The sequence below is a fragment of the Lipotes vexillifer genome, unplaced genomic scaffold (genome assembly GCF_000442215.2).
Source record: "Lipotes vexillifer unplaced genomic scaffold, Lipotes_vexillifer_v1.1 scaffold31, whole genome shotgun sequence".
Taxonomy (NCBI): domain Eukaryota; kingdom Metazoa; phylum Chordata; class Mammalia; order Artiodactyla; family Lipotidae; genus Lipotes; species Lipotes vexillifer.
This window is the reverse complement of record NW_006792454.1, coordinates 1,257,903-1,271,895: the sequence shown is the minus strand read 5'-3', so window position 1 is coordinate 1,271,895 and position 13,993 is coordinate 1,257,903. Positions and strand designations below refer to the sequence as shown.

At 41.3% G+C, this 13,993-nt stretch overlaps 1 protein-coding gene across 1 annotated transcript in view; it reads left to right on the top strand.

Annotated features, from left to right (window-relative positions):
* The first annotated feature begins 739 nt into the window (after window positions 1–739).
* Window positions 740–13,993, top strand: part of MPDZ (multiple PDZ domain crumbs cell polarity complex component) — a 170,639-nt gene continuing 157,385 nt past the window's right edge. The window contains 1 exon segment of the mRNA XM_007465638.1: window positions 740–911. The gene's annotated coding sequence lies outside the window, so the exon portion shown is untranslated.

Sequence of the window (13,993 nt, the reverse complement as noted above, 5' to 3'; positions counted from 1 at the left end):
CGTGTAATTCTGAACCCTTCCTCCACTTTTTGTTTGTGTGTTTTTTAGTTGGATCATCTGTCTGAGAATGGACATTGATGCGCTAAAAGTTACTTTCTAGAAAGTTAGATGAGCCCCGCCCCCAAGCATCCTCATTAAAGTGCTTCTCATCACTTTAATGAGCTACCAGAGAGCAATCCGCATTAAAAAAAAAAAAAAAAAAAAAAAAAAAAAAAAAAAAAAAAAAAAAAAAAAAAAAAAAAAAAAAAAGTCCTCAAAACTAGAAATAGAGGCTACCGGTTCCCGCAGGTTACCAGATTCAGCAAATAAAAACACAGGCTGCCCAGGTAAATCCGAATTACAGATAAAGAATTTTTTAGTGTATATCCTAAACGTTGCATGGGACAGACTTGTCCAAATCAATGCTTCTTTTTTATTTGACCTTGACATTTAAGGGGGCTTTTCTCCAGCAACCGTGTGGAACCCACTCTCCACATCCCCCGCCGAGCGCCCGCGGAGCTAGTTTAAACCCCGGGGCCGGCCGGCTGGGCCGCGCCCCCTGATTGGCCGAGGCGCGCCAGCCGCCCAGCCGGCCGAAGGCGTCACGCAGCCCTTGCAGCCCGGGCCCCGCCGCCGCAGCCGCCTCCGCGGCAGCCCCGGTCGGCGCAAGTGCGGCGCGCGCAGGGGGAGGGGGCGCGGCGGAGCGCGAGGCTGGCGTCGGGCCGCCGGCGGCCGGGCAGGATTAAGTTTCTCGGTCGAGCGGGAGCGTCAGTGCGCGTTCCTCCCGAAGCTCCTCGCCGGGACGTTACTTCAGGACAGAAGACAGCGAGCGTGGGCGAGGCGAGGCGAGGCTCCCAGTGTCCCAGGCGACCCCAGCTCCCCAGCCCTCCGTTCCTTTCGCGTTCCCGCCGGCGGCGGCCGCCGCGAGCAGGGTAAGCGGCGCCGGGGCCCGGGCCAGGAGGCCGGAGCGCGCCCCCGTGCTCTGCGCGCGCACCGGCCGGGAAGGTGCGCGGCCGCCCGGGGCTCGGCGCGCGGGGCGGGCGGGCGGCCCACCCTGCGCGGCCCGGCGCTACCGGGAAGCAGCTGCTCCTCTGGCTGTTGAAAATGATGGGGTCTGGAAGTTTCCTTTGCGACTCGCCGGGTCCCCAAGCGGTCGTTCCGGTTCTTTCAGCCACTTCTCCCCTCCTTTTGCTCTTGTTGATTCTGAGAGGTTGAAAAGTTTCGTCTTTTTGTTCGCCAGGAGGGGCATAGTAAGGGTGCTGAGGAGGCGGACCCCGGGCCTGGCACGCGGGCCGGGCGCAGCGGGGCGCGGGCGCCTGTTGCCGTCGGCTGCGGTGGCCGCGCCCCGGGTCGGACGCCCACTCTGTCGTTACGCGGGGGTGGGGAGACGCGCCCCCAGACTGGCGTCTCTCGCCTCGGCTGCTGGACACCCAGAGCGCGCGGCTCACTGGTATCCGCCCCCACTTTTCATCCCTCTCCCTGGCGCCAGTGCCCTTTCGTCAGCTGTCCGCGTTGGTGGGAGTGTTTTGCTCCCGCCTCCCTCTTTATCCCCTCGCCCCGCGGCGATGGGGCGCCTTTGTCTGCAGTTTCGCAGCCCCGGCATGCCGGATGTTTGTAGGGAAGCGCTGTTCCGAAGTTGTGCGTGTGTGTGTGTGTGTGTGTGTCAGCGGTGGTGATGGTGTAAATTCTTGCTGCGTTCTTTTGCAGAGGCACAAAGGCTGGAAATTCATGCTGGGACTGCGGAGAGGGGGAAGGGCCGGGAGAGGGTGGGAGGGGCCGCTGCTGCTCTGTGTCCAGGGGCGAGTTAGGGGGCTGTGGGAAGTCTCCGTCCATCTCAGCGGCTGGGGCTGCCGAGGTTGCTCTGCTGGGGCGGAATCCGGGTTTGGACGCTGCGGGCCTTGGGCGGAGTGGGTGCGGGTGGCGGCTGGTGTTTCAGTGTCATCAGATAAGAGGACCTTGACTTCACCAGCCTAGAAGGAAGACTCTCCCAAGTTCTTTTGGTGTCGAGAGGGGAATAATCTGAAAAGTGGCCAGACTCTTGTCATCAAGCCGTGTTGGTTGGACAGCTGCGGCGTAAACATCCCGTTTGTGTTTCCGTAGGCATTCCTCATTTAGGTTGCCTTTTACAGAATAAGTAACACCTAATCTGAAACATTTATGAAGTGATGGAGTGCGTTTCAGGGTTACATGTTGCATTTGGGTATAGGGAACTACAATGAACTTTTTGTAGGAGTCACATCATCTAAATTTGTAAAATATATGCTTTAGCCCCGGTAGAATTTAGGTAAATGACTCCATTTAAAACCCAACAAAACTTGGAAGTTTCTTGGCTTGAATTCTAATGCAGTGCACCTGTGCCTTTGCCTGAGGGAGGAACTGAGAGGGTTTAGAGGGTGGTGGGAATAATCTTGTCTGGGATGCCCAGATTTCCTGCTTGCTGATGGGCTAGTTTACAAATGGACCAGGTTTATCTAGACTGGACTCGATCCCCCACTGCCCCCTCACTCCCATCTCCCATTAGGGTCCTCAAAAACAGAGGTCTGTAAACTTAAGGGCCAAGGGCCAAATCTGTGCAGCCTGTTTTTTTCTCTACAGTTTAAGAGCTAGGGATGGTTTGTACATTTTTTAATGGTTGAAAAACCAAATCAAAAGAATAATATTGCATGACATGTGAAAAATATATGAAGATCAAATGTCAGTGCACATAGTTTTATTGGTGCACAGCCACTCTCATTCTTATTGTCTGTGATTCTTTCTTGGTGTTCGTGGCTGCTTTCGCAGCAGCAGTGGCAGATTTGAATAGTTGCATAGTTGAGACAGAGATGGAGAGCCTTCAAAGTCTGAAAAATTTACTGTCTTACTCTACAGAAATAGTTGCCAATCAAGACTAGGCTTCAAAAGTATTGCTTACATACTCCCTCATGTAATGAGCGTATTGTTTAATTTCACTGCCTTTTAGGCCCTGTTTCTGGTGTTCTGTGAATTGGCAGACTGTTCCCCAGTAGGCAGACAAATTAATGTGTTGGATTTCTCATTTCCATGTTTCACTCTCAAAAAGTTTTCTTAACCTTTTGGTATCTTTTTTAGAATCTAGGCCGAAGTGGGGTTTGTGATTAGCAGAAATTATATACTTAGCTATTTTAAGTTCAATATAGCTGTATCTCAGGGTGCTCTGCAGTGAGTTCTGGTGACTTCTAGCTGCTCTGTTACCTGAGCGGCTTTGAGAATTATAGTTCTGCTTATTTAGGTAGACAGAGGCAGGGGTTAGGGGTTGTCATAAGTTCCTTTCCACAGGCAAGTTGTCACTTAGAGCTAGTTTGGGGAGCCCCTTGACTCTTCATCACTCGTCTTGCCTACGTCATTTGCAAAAACAAACAAAAAAACTGATGAAGTTTGTCTCAACACATTACTACTAGATTGCTCAGATGCGTACCATAACTCTTACGTGTGTTCCCACCCTTTCCTTGGCTCCTTTCAGTATTTCTTTTCCCCTCTCTTGTTTCTGGTTTCCTTTCTCCATTTAACACACTCCTTCATTTCATCGCGTGAGCCCCCTAACTGCTGTTGCTAGGGGAGAGATGTATGTCAGTTTTTATTGTACTCCAAATTCCTATTATGTATACAGTGCCCTGTTTGGCGGCTGAAGTCCTCTTTGCATGTCAGATACTTTTTCTTTGTATATCTTTATTGGAGTATAATTGCTTTACAATGTTGTGTTAGTTTCTACTGTATAAAAACGTAAATCAGCTATGAGTATACATATATCCCCATATCCCCTCTTGAGCCTCCCTCCCATTCTCCGTATCCCACACCTCTAGTTCATCACAAAGCATCGAGCAGATCTCCCCGTGCTTTGCAGCTGCTTCTCACTAGCTATCTATTTTATTTTTGGTAGTGTATGTATGTCAGTGCTGCTCTCTCACTTCATCCCAGCTTCCCCTTCCCCTGCTGTGTCAAGTCCTTTCTTTACATCTGCATCTTTTTTGCTGCCCTGCCACTAGGTTCATCAGTACCGTTTTTTTAAGATTCCATATATGTGCGTTAGCATATGATATTTGTTTTTCTTTTTCTGACTTACTTCACTCTGTATGACAGACTCTAGGTCCATCCACCTAATCACAAATAACTCAATTTCATTCCTTTTTATGGCTGAGTAACATTCCATTGTATATATGTGCCACATCTTTATCCATTCATCTGTCAGTGAACATTTAGGTTGCTTGCATGTCCTGGCTATTGTAAATAGTGTTGCAGTGAACACTGGGGTATGTGTATCTTTTTGAATTATGGTTTTCTCCGGGTATATGCCCAGTAGTGGGATTGCTGGGTCGTATGCTCGTTCTCTTTTTAGTTTTTTAAGGAACCTCCATACTGTTCTCCATAGTGGCCGTATCAGTTTACATTCCCACCAGCAGGGCAAGAGGGTTGGTTCCCTTTTCTCCACACCCTCTCCAGCATTTATTGTTTGTAGATCTTTTGATGATGGCCATTCTGAATGGTGTGAGGTGATACCTCATTGTAGTTTTGATTTGCATTTCTCTAATGATTAGCGATGTTGAGCATCCTTTCATGTGTTTGCTGGAAATCTGTATATCCTCGTTGGAGAAATGTCTGTTTAGGCCTTCTGCCCATTTTTGGATTGGGTTGTTTGTTTCTTTGATACTGAGCTTCCTGAGCTGCTTGTATGTTTTGGGGATTAATCCTTTGTCAGTTGCTTCGTTTGCAAATATTTTCTCCCATTCTGAGGGTTGTCTTTTCGTCTTGTTTATGGTTTCCTTTGCTGTGCAAAAGCTTTGAAGTTTCATTAGGTACCAATTGTTTAGTTTTGTTTTTATTTCCATTTCTCTAGGAGGTGGGTCAAAAAGAATCTTCCTGTGATTTATGTCATAGAGTGTTCTGCCTATGTTTTCCTCGAAGAGTTTTATAGTGTCTGGCCTTACATTTAGGTCTTTAATCCATTTTGAGTTTATTTTTGTGTGTGGTGTTAGGGAGTGTTCTAATTTCGTTCTTTTACATGTAGCTGTCCAGTTTTCCCAGCAGCACTTATTGAAGAGGCTGTCTTTGCTCCATTGTGTATTCTTGCCTCTTTTGTCAAAGATAAGGTGACCATATGTGTGTGGGTTTATCTCTGGGCTTTCTGTCCCATTCCATTGATCTATATTTCTGTTTTTGTGCCAGTACCGTACTGTCTTGATTATTACAGTAGCTTTGTAGTACAGTCTGAAGTCAGGGAGCCTGATTCCTCCAGCTCTGTTTTTCTTTCTCAAGACTGCTTTGGCTGTCAGGGTCTTATGTGTTTCCATGCAAATTGTAAATTTCTTTTGTTCTAGTTCTGTGAGAAATGCCATTGGTAATTTGATAGGGATTGCACTGAATCTGTAGCTTGCTTTGGGTAATATAGTCATTTTCACAATGTTGATTCTTCCAGTCTAAGAACATGGTATATCTTTCCATCTGTTTGTATTGTCTTTGATTTCTTTCATCAGTGTCTTACAGTTTTCTGCATATAGGTCTTTTGACTCCTTAGGTAGGTTTATTCATAGGTATTTTATTCTTTTTGTTGCATTGGTAAATGGGAGTGTTTCCTTGATTTCTCTTTCAGATTTTTCATCATTAGTGTATAGGAGTGCAAGAGATTTCTGTGCATTAATTTTGTACCTTGCTACTTTACAAATTCATTGATTAACTGTAGTAGTTTTCTGGTGGCATCTTTAGGATTTTCTTTGTGTAATTCAGATATCTTTTAAATGCATATATATGGTGAGGGAGTAGAGGCTCTCCCCAGAGTTTACTATATCTGTGCAAGGCTTGGTGCTTGGAGACATTGATGGAAATCCTTGAAATGTAATTTTGCATTGATCAGGCCTTTAGCCTTTAGCTGATGTGGTGGAGAGGCTCTGCTTTACAAACAAAGAAATGGACCCATTGTCTAGAGTTCAGATTAAGATTTAGAAGCTGGGGAGTAACAGTTGCCTGGAAGATACTGTCCTGAGTTAAGAGCAGATTATTTTCTTCAGATTACATCTCAAGTCTGACATAATAGATTTGGTTCAGGTTGAGTTGCAGGTTGGTTCCCTTTTGTATATTTATAATATGCACAAAGTACTCTGTGCTTTTCCCAAAATATCTTCGGGCAGAGTTGACATCTTGGGTTGGAAATGTCCCTATATATGCTAGAGCAAATGACACATCTATCAGCAAAAGCTTCTGATTCAGAGTAAAGAAGCGAACAACTTACTGTAGAATTCAGGACTGCTTGATGGTGCATGTGAATGATGATAATATCACCAGTTATATTTCCCGAACAGTTATATGTGCTCTTAAAACACGTTTGGCCTAAAGTAGGAATTCATTTGATATTGTTACATTGTTACATACATTATCAACCCCATATTTATAACAAGAAAGGTATTATTTTTTCTTGTAAACTAGTTTCCTGCTTAAAAGAGCATCACTATAAATACAGTTGGGAAATGATGTTTAGTATGATAAAGTTAGTGTACTATAATTAAATAATTATAGTGGGGTTCCACATGGGTGAATAAGAATAAGGAGATGAACTATTTCTAGATAGAGAAAACTGATACCATTGCCTTCCTGTGAAACACTTCCCAAGAAGATCTGAGGTAGTTACTCATTGAGTAGATGGTAATAGATGGATTAGGAGGTATGTTGAATTGGGTTAGGCACTAGGGAGAACACAGAATAAATACTGTTGGAAGCTTACTGTCTTAGTTGGAAAAATAGACACACAGAGGAAAGAATAAAAAGGTTTTACCTGTAGTAAAAGTTACAGTGATTAAAGAAGTTAGGCATCAACATTGGGTTGCTTGCTGGCAACTTGTAGATGGATTAGGGCCCACCCCAGTGACCTCATTTAACTTTAATTACCTCTTTAAAGACCCTCTCTCCAAATATAGTCATATTCTGAGGTACTGGGGGTTAGGGCATCAACATTGGGTTCCTTGCTGGCAACTTGTAGATGGATTAAGGGCCTACCCCAGTGACCTCATTTAACCTTAATTACCTCTTTAAAGACTCTCTCCAAATATAGTCATATTCTGAGGTACTGGGGGTTAAGACTTCAACATATGACTTTGGGGAGGAAACAATTCATAAATTCTTACAGAGACTGTAAGGCTCTCAGACTGTAGGTTGTAAACTGGTGAGACCTTGAAGAATTGGACTGGCTCAGGGTAAGGGAGGGAGGTCCTGTAGGAGGCTATTGCGGTGGTATAACTAAGCTGTATTGTGGTAATTTGATGTTTGGAAAGAAAGGGAAACTACTGTGTGAGGAAAAAGTTATTTTATCTTTGGCCTGAGGCCACTTGTTTTCTTTCTTCTGGTGTTCACTGGAAAATTGGCCCTTCCTTTTTGTAGACAGAGTATTAGTTTTCTTTTCAAGCATTTCATAAAGGCATCAATTTTCTTAAAATATTTCTTCTGTCTCTCACAAAATGAGTAAAACATTAAATTCGCAAAGATGAAATATTAGTGTTGTAAACATCTCACGATGGTTTTGGAGTGTGATTAAAACAGTAAAATTTATAATTTAAATTATATTGACCTAAAAACTGTGTGTATATCCTGTGCATGTTTTATGGGCAGATATTTGGCATGGTCTTTTTTCCCCAGAAATATCTTCCCCTTTTTGGAAAAATATAATTTAAAAAGTAATTTATATCCTATATCATAAAGTAACAAAAAACTGTTTGAAGCGTCGAAATTATGTTTGTTAGAGAAGTGTTAAAGCAGTTCTTCCAAATTTGGACAGCTGAGTTTAAAAAAAAAAAAGGTAAAACAAGGCTTACATTCTTGCTTTTTTTCTTCTTGCCTGTGGTGGTTAAATTTGTTTGGTCGAGGGAATTCTTGTCTTTATCCTCCTGTTGGTTTTATTTAGATCTGCAAAATCAACATTCATTGTTATTTTCTTGTAAACCACTCTACCTCCAGATCTAGGGTGCCCTAACTAAATGCAGGAGGAGGGGAAAGTGAAAGAGAAAACACTTGTAAGAAAGGAAAAGACAGAAACATCAGCTAGTAGACAATAAAAAAACAAAACAGAAACTCAAGGAAAAACCTACTTAGTTTGTGTTGATGATTTAATGTTGATAGTATGAATACCTTTTGGGATACTTTTTTTTTTTTTTTTTTTGCGGTACGTGGGCCTCTCCTGTTGCAGAGCGCAGGCTCAGCGGCCATGGCTCACGGGCCCAGCCGCCCCGCGGCCTGTGGGATCTTCCCGGACCGGGGCACGAACCCGTGTCCCCTGCATCGGCAGGCGGACTCTCAACCACTGCGCCACCAGGGAAGCCCCTGGGATACTTTTCATTTACTCTATTGCTTATGTTTTAAAACTATAGTTTTACTAAAATACATAAGGTAATTCTTTCTTTTAGTAACTTTTTTTGATGATAAAAAAGCACGTTTAAAAAATACGGACAACATGAACTTCCCTGGTGGCGCTGTGGTTGGGAGTCCGCCCGCCGATGCAGGGGACGCGGGTTCGTGCCCCGGTCCGGGAGGATCCCACATGCCGTGGAGCGGCTGGGCCCGTGAGCCATGGCCGCTGAGTCTGCGCTTCCGGAGCCTATGCTCTGCAACGGGAGAGGCCACAACAGGTGAGAGTCCCGCGTACCGCAAAAAAACCCCCAACAAAACATGTGTATATATATATATATATATATATATATACAACTGCAAAGAAGCAGAAAAACTTAGCTGCAATTCTGTCACCTAGGTACTATCCCTCCCCAAAGAAAACAAGTATTTTGTGAAACGAGAATGCTTAACTTATTTTGATATACAAATGAACAAGTACAGCCATTGGTCAGTAGTTTTCAGTAATTGCCCTTTCTCTCAGTGAGGATAAAATGATTTGAGATTATTAAACATCCATACGTTTGAACTGACATTAATTGCACCTGTTTGAACCAATGTCTCTTGACTCTTTGAGGATATATGCCTAACTACCATATGGCACACAGGACACCAGTGGAGAATGCATTTGTAATTCTTGATCTGGGCTTAAAATTAAATGTTCCATAGACCTATAGTTAATTTTGCAGTAACTTTACATTATGTATTGATAATTAGGTGGTCCCTAGCATGCCTTGCTTCAGGGAACGTGCTGAAGAAAATGGTCATGGGAGTCTTCTATCCTGTGCTTATAAGACATCACTAGACTAACAAAACTGTGATGACAGAACCATAAATATTAAAGATTATTTTACAGTTTAAAAGATCTTCTCTGATCTATAGAAGGTATGCCCAGCTTCTCTTATATTTTGCTAAGCACCCCTCCCAAAAAGGTCCTGTTTATCTAAGGCATTACTGGATAAAGTGAAAGAAGGTTTAGACCAGATGTTCCCATTTTCTTCCCCCAGTCTTTCAAGGGTATTTTATTTTAATAAGTCAGGCATGAAGTCTGCCTCTGGGCAACATTTATTTCCTGCTGTAGCGCTGGAGGGGCCTCAACTATAGGATTCAGTGGAGTTTTGCCTGACACCCTCTCCCTCCTTTCTACCACATTCACAGTTTTCCTGGGAGTAGTGAATGTAATCTTCCTGTTCCGGTTGAGAAAAGTACAGCACTGGAATGCCTCTTTATACTATAAACTTGGCAGAATGTTCATATATACATATATCTATCTATATTAATAGCCCCCGGGCCTGGATTATTGCCCCCTAGGCAGTGCTATAAAGTTCAGTGAACATCTGTTGGGTGCTAAACTCAGGACGTTTAGGCTTCCCCCTTCTCTCAGGGAGGGGAGAGGGCTTGTTTAAGTATTTTACTGAGGTATAATTTATAGTTCACATATGATAAACTGCACATATTGAAAGTGTACAGTTTGTTGAATTTGGACCCTTGTGAAACCAGCCTCGCAATCAAGGCAGTGAACATATCCATCCCCCGCAGATTTTCCTCATGCCCCTTTGTAATCCTTTCTTGCCTCTCGTACTTCCCTATCTCCAAGTAACCACTGATCTGCTTTTTGTCACTATAGTTTGCATTCTCTAGAGCTTTAAATAAATGGAATCATACAGTGTGTTCTTTTTGTCTGACTGCTTCACCGTGTATTTTAGGATTCATCCTTGTTGCCTGTACTCGTGGTTTATTACTGTTTATTACTGAGAACTAGTTCATTTTATGGATATACCATTCAGAGTTTTTAAAATAGTTTTAGAATTCTCCTATACTTTATCCATTGTCTTGTAGTGTACGTGTTCTTGGATTCAGCTATGTTGTGTCAGACTTTCGTATTTGACAGTTTTATTCAGTCTTCTTAAATTCATGCCCCTTTTGGATCAACATAAAATTTAAGTACCCTTATTTAATGTTACATGAAGTTCAAAAATATGTAAATCATATTTTATAAAAAAAAAAAAAAACCCTGGCAATTGTAAAATAGGGAGATTTAAATTTTTCAAATTTTTGAAAATATCAGGTGATTAATTTTTTTTAAGTCACGTGAGTGTTGAGGTTTTCCACAAGCTTTTGTATACTACGTTGTGGAGTCAGTTTCAGTATTGAGCCCAAAACTTTATTTCCAGATTGCTTGCCTAATTCTCCTGACCCACGTGCATATTTTTGGTAGTTCTTATAATTTTTGGTAGATTTATTGGTCACTTCTTATGACAGCTTTATGTGACAGTCCTATAGTGATTTGGATAACAAAGGAGTAATTTGGCACCTGAATTATACACATAATTGCCATTCATTATATGTTACACCTAAGATCATCAGACATACCAAGAATTGGAGAAAGGATGGTCATTATATTATGAAAACATGTTATTCTTACTGGGGTCATTCAGGTTTTTCAGGCCATTTTTAACATTTTTGTGTTTGTCTCTACTCTCTGATCACTTGACTGAAATTAAGTGGCTAAACGATAAAAAAAAAACACAAACCCCAAAGCAGCAACACCATTTAAAGCAGATGTGCTGTCTGGATTATTACAAAAGTAAAAGTTGGTTTATAATCTTAATTTTAACAGTCCTTTGAGTACCATAGTAAAATACAGTTAATGCATGTAGTTAAATAGTAGATGTGTTAATTAAGAAGTAAATAGTCATGTTTATTGAAAGAGAATGACGCCTTTTAAATTGTTTTCAGAGACAAAATACCGAGTGGTCAAGATGGCCTTAGTGAGTCCTATAGACTTACATAGGGTGACTAAATAGTGTAGCCTATTACAGTTATCTCTGAATTAGTAATTAGGGGATTGAATTGGTCCATGCTTTTTTATCTTACATGGGTAAGATTTGTGTTTGGGTAGATTCATATTAATTCAAACTTCTTTAAATAATTTTCCCTTCTCTGAGCAACTTGGAATCTTGCCAGCACGTTATAAGTTGTCATGTCTTTGGCTGACTTTCCTCATTGTATCCTCAGGAGTGTACACTACCACTGCCTGATGAGCTTATCAGCTGATTTAGACAGTGACACCTCTTTGCTTTCAGAGGGATACAGAGTTCTCTCTAATGAGTCTTTAGTACAGACTAAAAAAAACACTACTTTTATTATTGTGGAGAAATTTTGATTTCTTCTTGAATGTTTGCATATTCAGTTAATGGAAGATCCAGAGGTGAATTTGTTTTGGTTTAGTGTGGAGGTAAATTAGAGAGCATCATGGCTGATTTATATTTTTTAGATGTATTCTCCGTGTGTGTAGATATTATTTCATCGTGGAGCTTGCTGGAGTATTTTTGATTCCACTAGAATCAAAAAAAATTTTTTATATGGCTCTTTAACTTTTAAAGTAATATTTTTCTACAGTGTCATTTTATTATTTTATTATACTATTATAAGGTTAGTCAGCTTTTTTCTTTGTTTTTTTAAATATCTTTATAGGAGTATAATTGCTTTACATTGTTGTGTTAGTTTCTGCTATATAACAAAGTGAATCAGCTATGTGTATACATATATCCCCATATCTCCTCCCTCTTGCGTCTCCCTCCCACCCTCCCTATCCCACCCCTCTAGGTGGACACAAAGCACTGAGCTGATCTCCCTGTGCTATGCGGCTGCTTCCCACTAGCTATCTATTTTACATTTGATAGTGTATATAAGTCTATGCCACTCTCTCATTTCGTCCCAGCTTACTCTTCGTCCTCCCCGTGTCCTCAAGTCCATTCTCTACATCCGTGTCTTTATTCCTGTCCTGACCCTAGGTTCTTCAGAACCTTTTTTTTTTTTTTTTTTTAGATTCCATATATATGTGTTAGCATACGGTATTTGTTTTTCTCCTTCTGACTTACTTCACTCTGTATGACAGACTCTAGGTCCATCCACCTCACTACAAATAACTCAGTTTCGTTTCTTTTCAAGGCTGAATAATATTCCATTGTATATATTCCACATCTTTATCCATTCATCTGTCAATGGACAGTTAGGTTGCTTCCATGTCCTGGTTACTGTAAATAGTGCTGCAGTGAACATTGTGGTTCATGACTCTTTTTGAATTATGGTTTTCTCAGGGTATATGCCCAGTAGTGGGATTGCTGGGTCGTATGCTCGTTCTCTTTTTAGTTTTTTAAGGAACCTCCATACTGTTCTCCATAGTGGCTGTATCAATTTACATTCCTACCAACAGTGCAAGAGGGTTCCCTTTTCTCCACACCCTCTCCAGTATTTATTGTGTGTAAATTTTTTGATGATGGCCATTCTGACTGGTGTGAGGTGATACCTCATTGTAGTTTTGATTTACATTTCTCTAATGATTAGTGATGTTTAGCATCCTTTCATGTGTTTGTTGGAAATCTGTATATCTTCTTTGGACAAATGCCTATTTACGTCTTCTGCCCATTTTTGGATTGGGTTTTTGTTTCTTTGATACTGAGCTTCATGAGCTGCTTGTATATTTTGGGGATTAATCCTTTGTCAGTTGCTTCGTTTGCAAATATTTTCTCCCATTCTGAGGGTTGTCTTTTCGTCTTGTTTATGGTTTCCTTTGCTGCGCAACAGCTTTGAAGTTTCATTAGGTCCCAATTGTTTATTTTTGTTTTTATTTCCATTTCTCTAGGAGGTGGGTCAAAAAGGACCTTGCTGTGATTGATGTCATAGAGTGTTCTGCCTGTGTTTTCCTCGAAGAGTTTTATAGTGTCTGGCCTTACATTTAGATCTTTAATCCATTATGAGTTTATTTTTGTGTATGGTGTTAGGGAGTGTTCTAATTTCATTCTTTTACATGTAGCTGACCAGTTTTCCCAGCAGCACTTATTGAAGAGGCTGTCTTTTCTCCATTGTATATTCTTGCCTCCTTTATGAAAGATAAGGTGAACATATGTGCGTGGGTTTATCTTTAGGCTTTCTGTCCTGTTCCATTGATTTATATTTTGTGCCAGTTCCATACTGTCTTGATTGCTATAGCTTTGTAGTATAGTCTGAAGTAAGGGAGCCTGATTCCTCCAGCTCCATGTTTTCTTTCTCAGGATTGCTTGGGCTATTTGGGGTCTTTTGTGTTTCCGTACAAATTGTGAAATTTTTTGTTCTAGTTCTGTGAAAAATGCCATTGGTAGTTTGATAGGGATTCCAGTGAATCTGTAGATTGCTTTGCGTAGTATACTCATTTTCACAATGTTGATACTTCCAATCCAAGAACATGGTATATCTTTCCATCTGTTTATATCATCTTTAATTTCTTTCATCAGTGTCTTATAGTTTTCTGCATATAGGTTTTTTGTCTCCTTAGGTAGGTTTATTCCTAGGTATTTTATTCTTTTTGTTGCAATGGTAAATGGGAGTGTTTCCTTAATAATCTCCTTCAGATTTTTTATCATTAGTGTATAGAAATGCAAGAGATTTCTGTGCATTAGTTTTGTATCCTGCTACTTTACCAAATTCATTGATTCGCTCTAGTAGTTTTCTGGTAGCATCTTTAGGATTCTCTATGTATAGTATCATGTCATCTACAAACAGTGACAGTTGTAGTTCTTCTCTTCCGATTTGGATTCCTTTTATTTCTTTTTCTTCTCTGATTGCTGTGGCTAAAACTTCCAAAACTATGTTG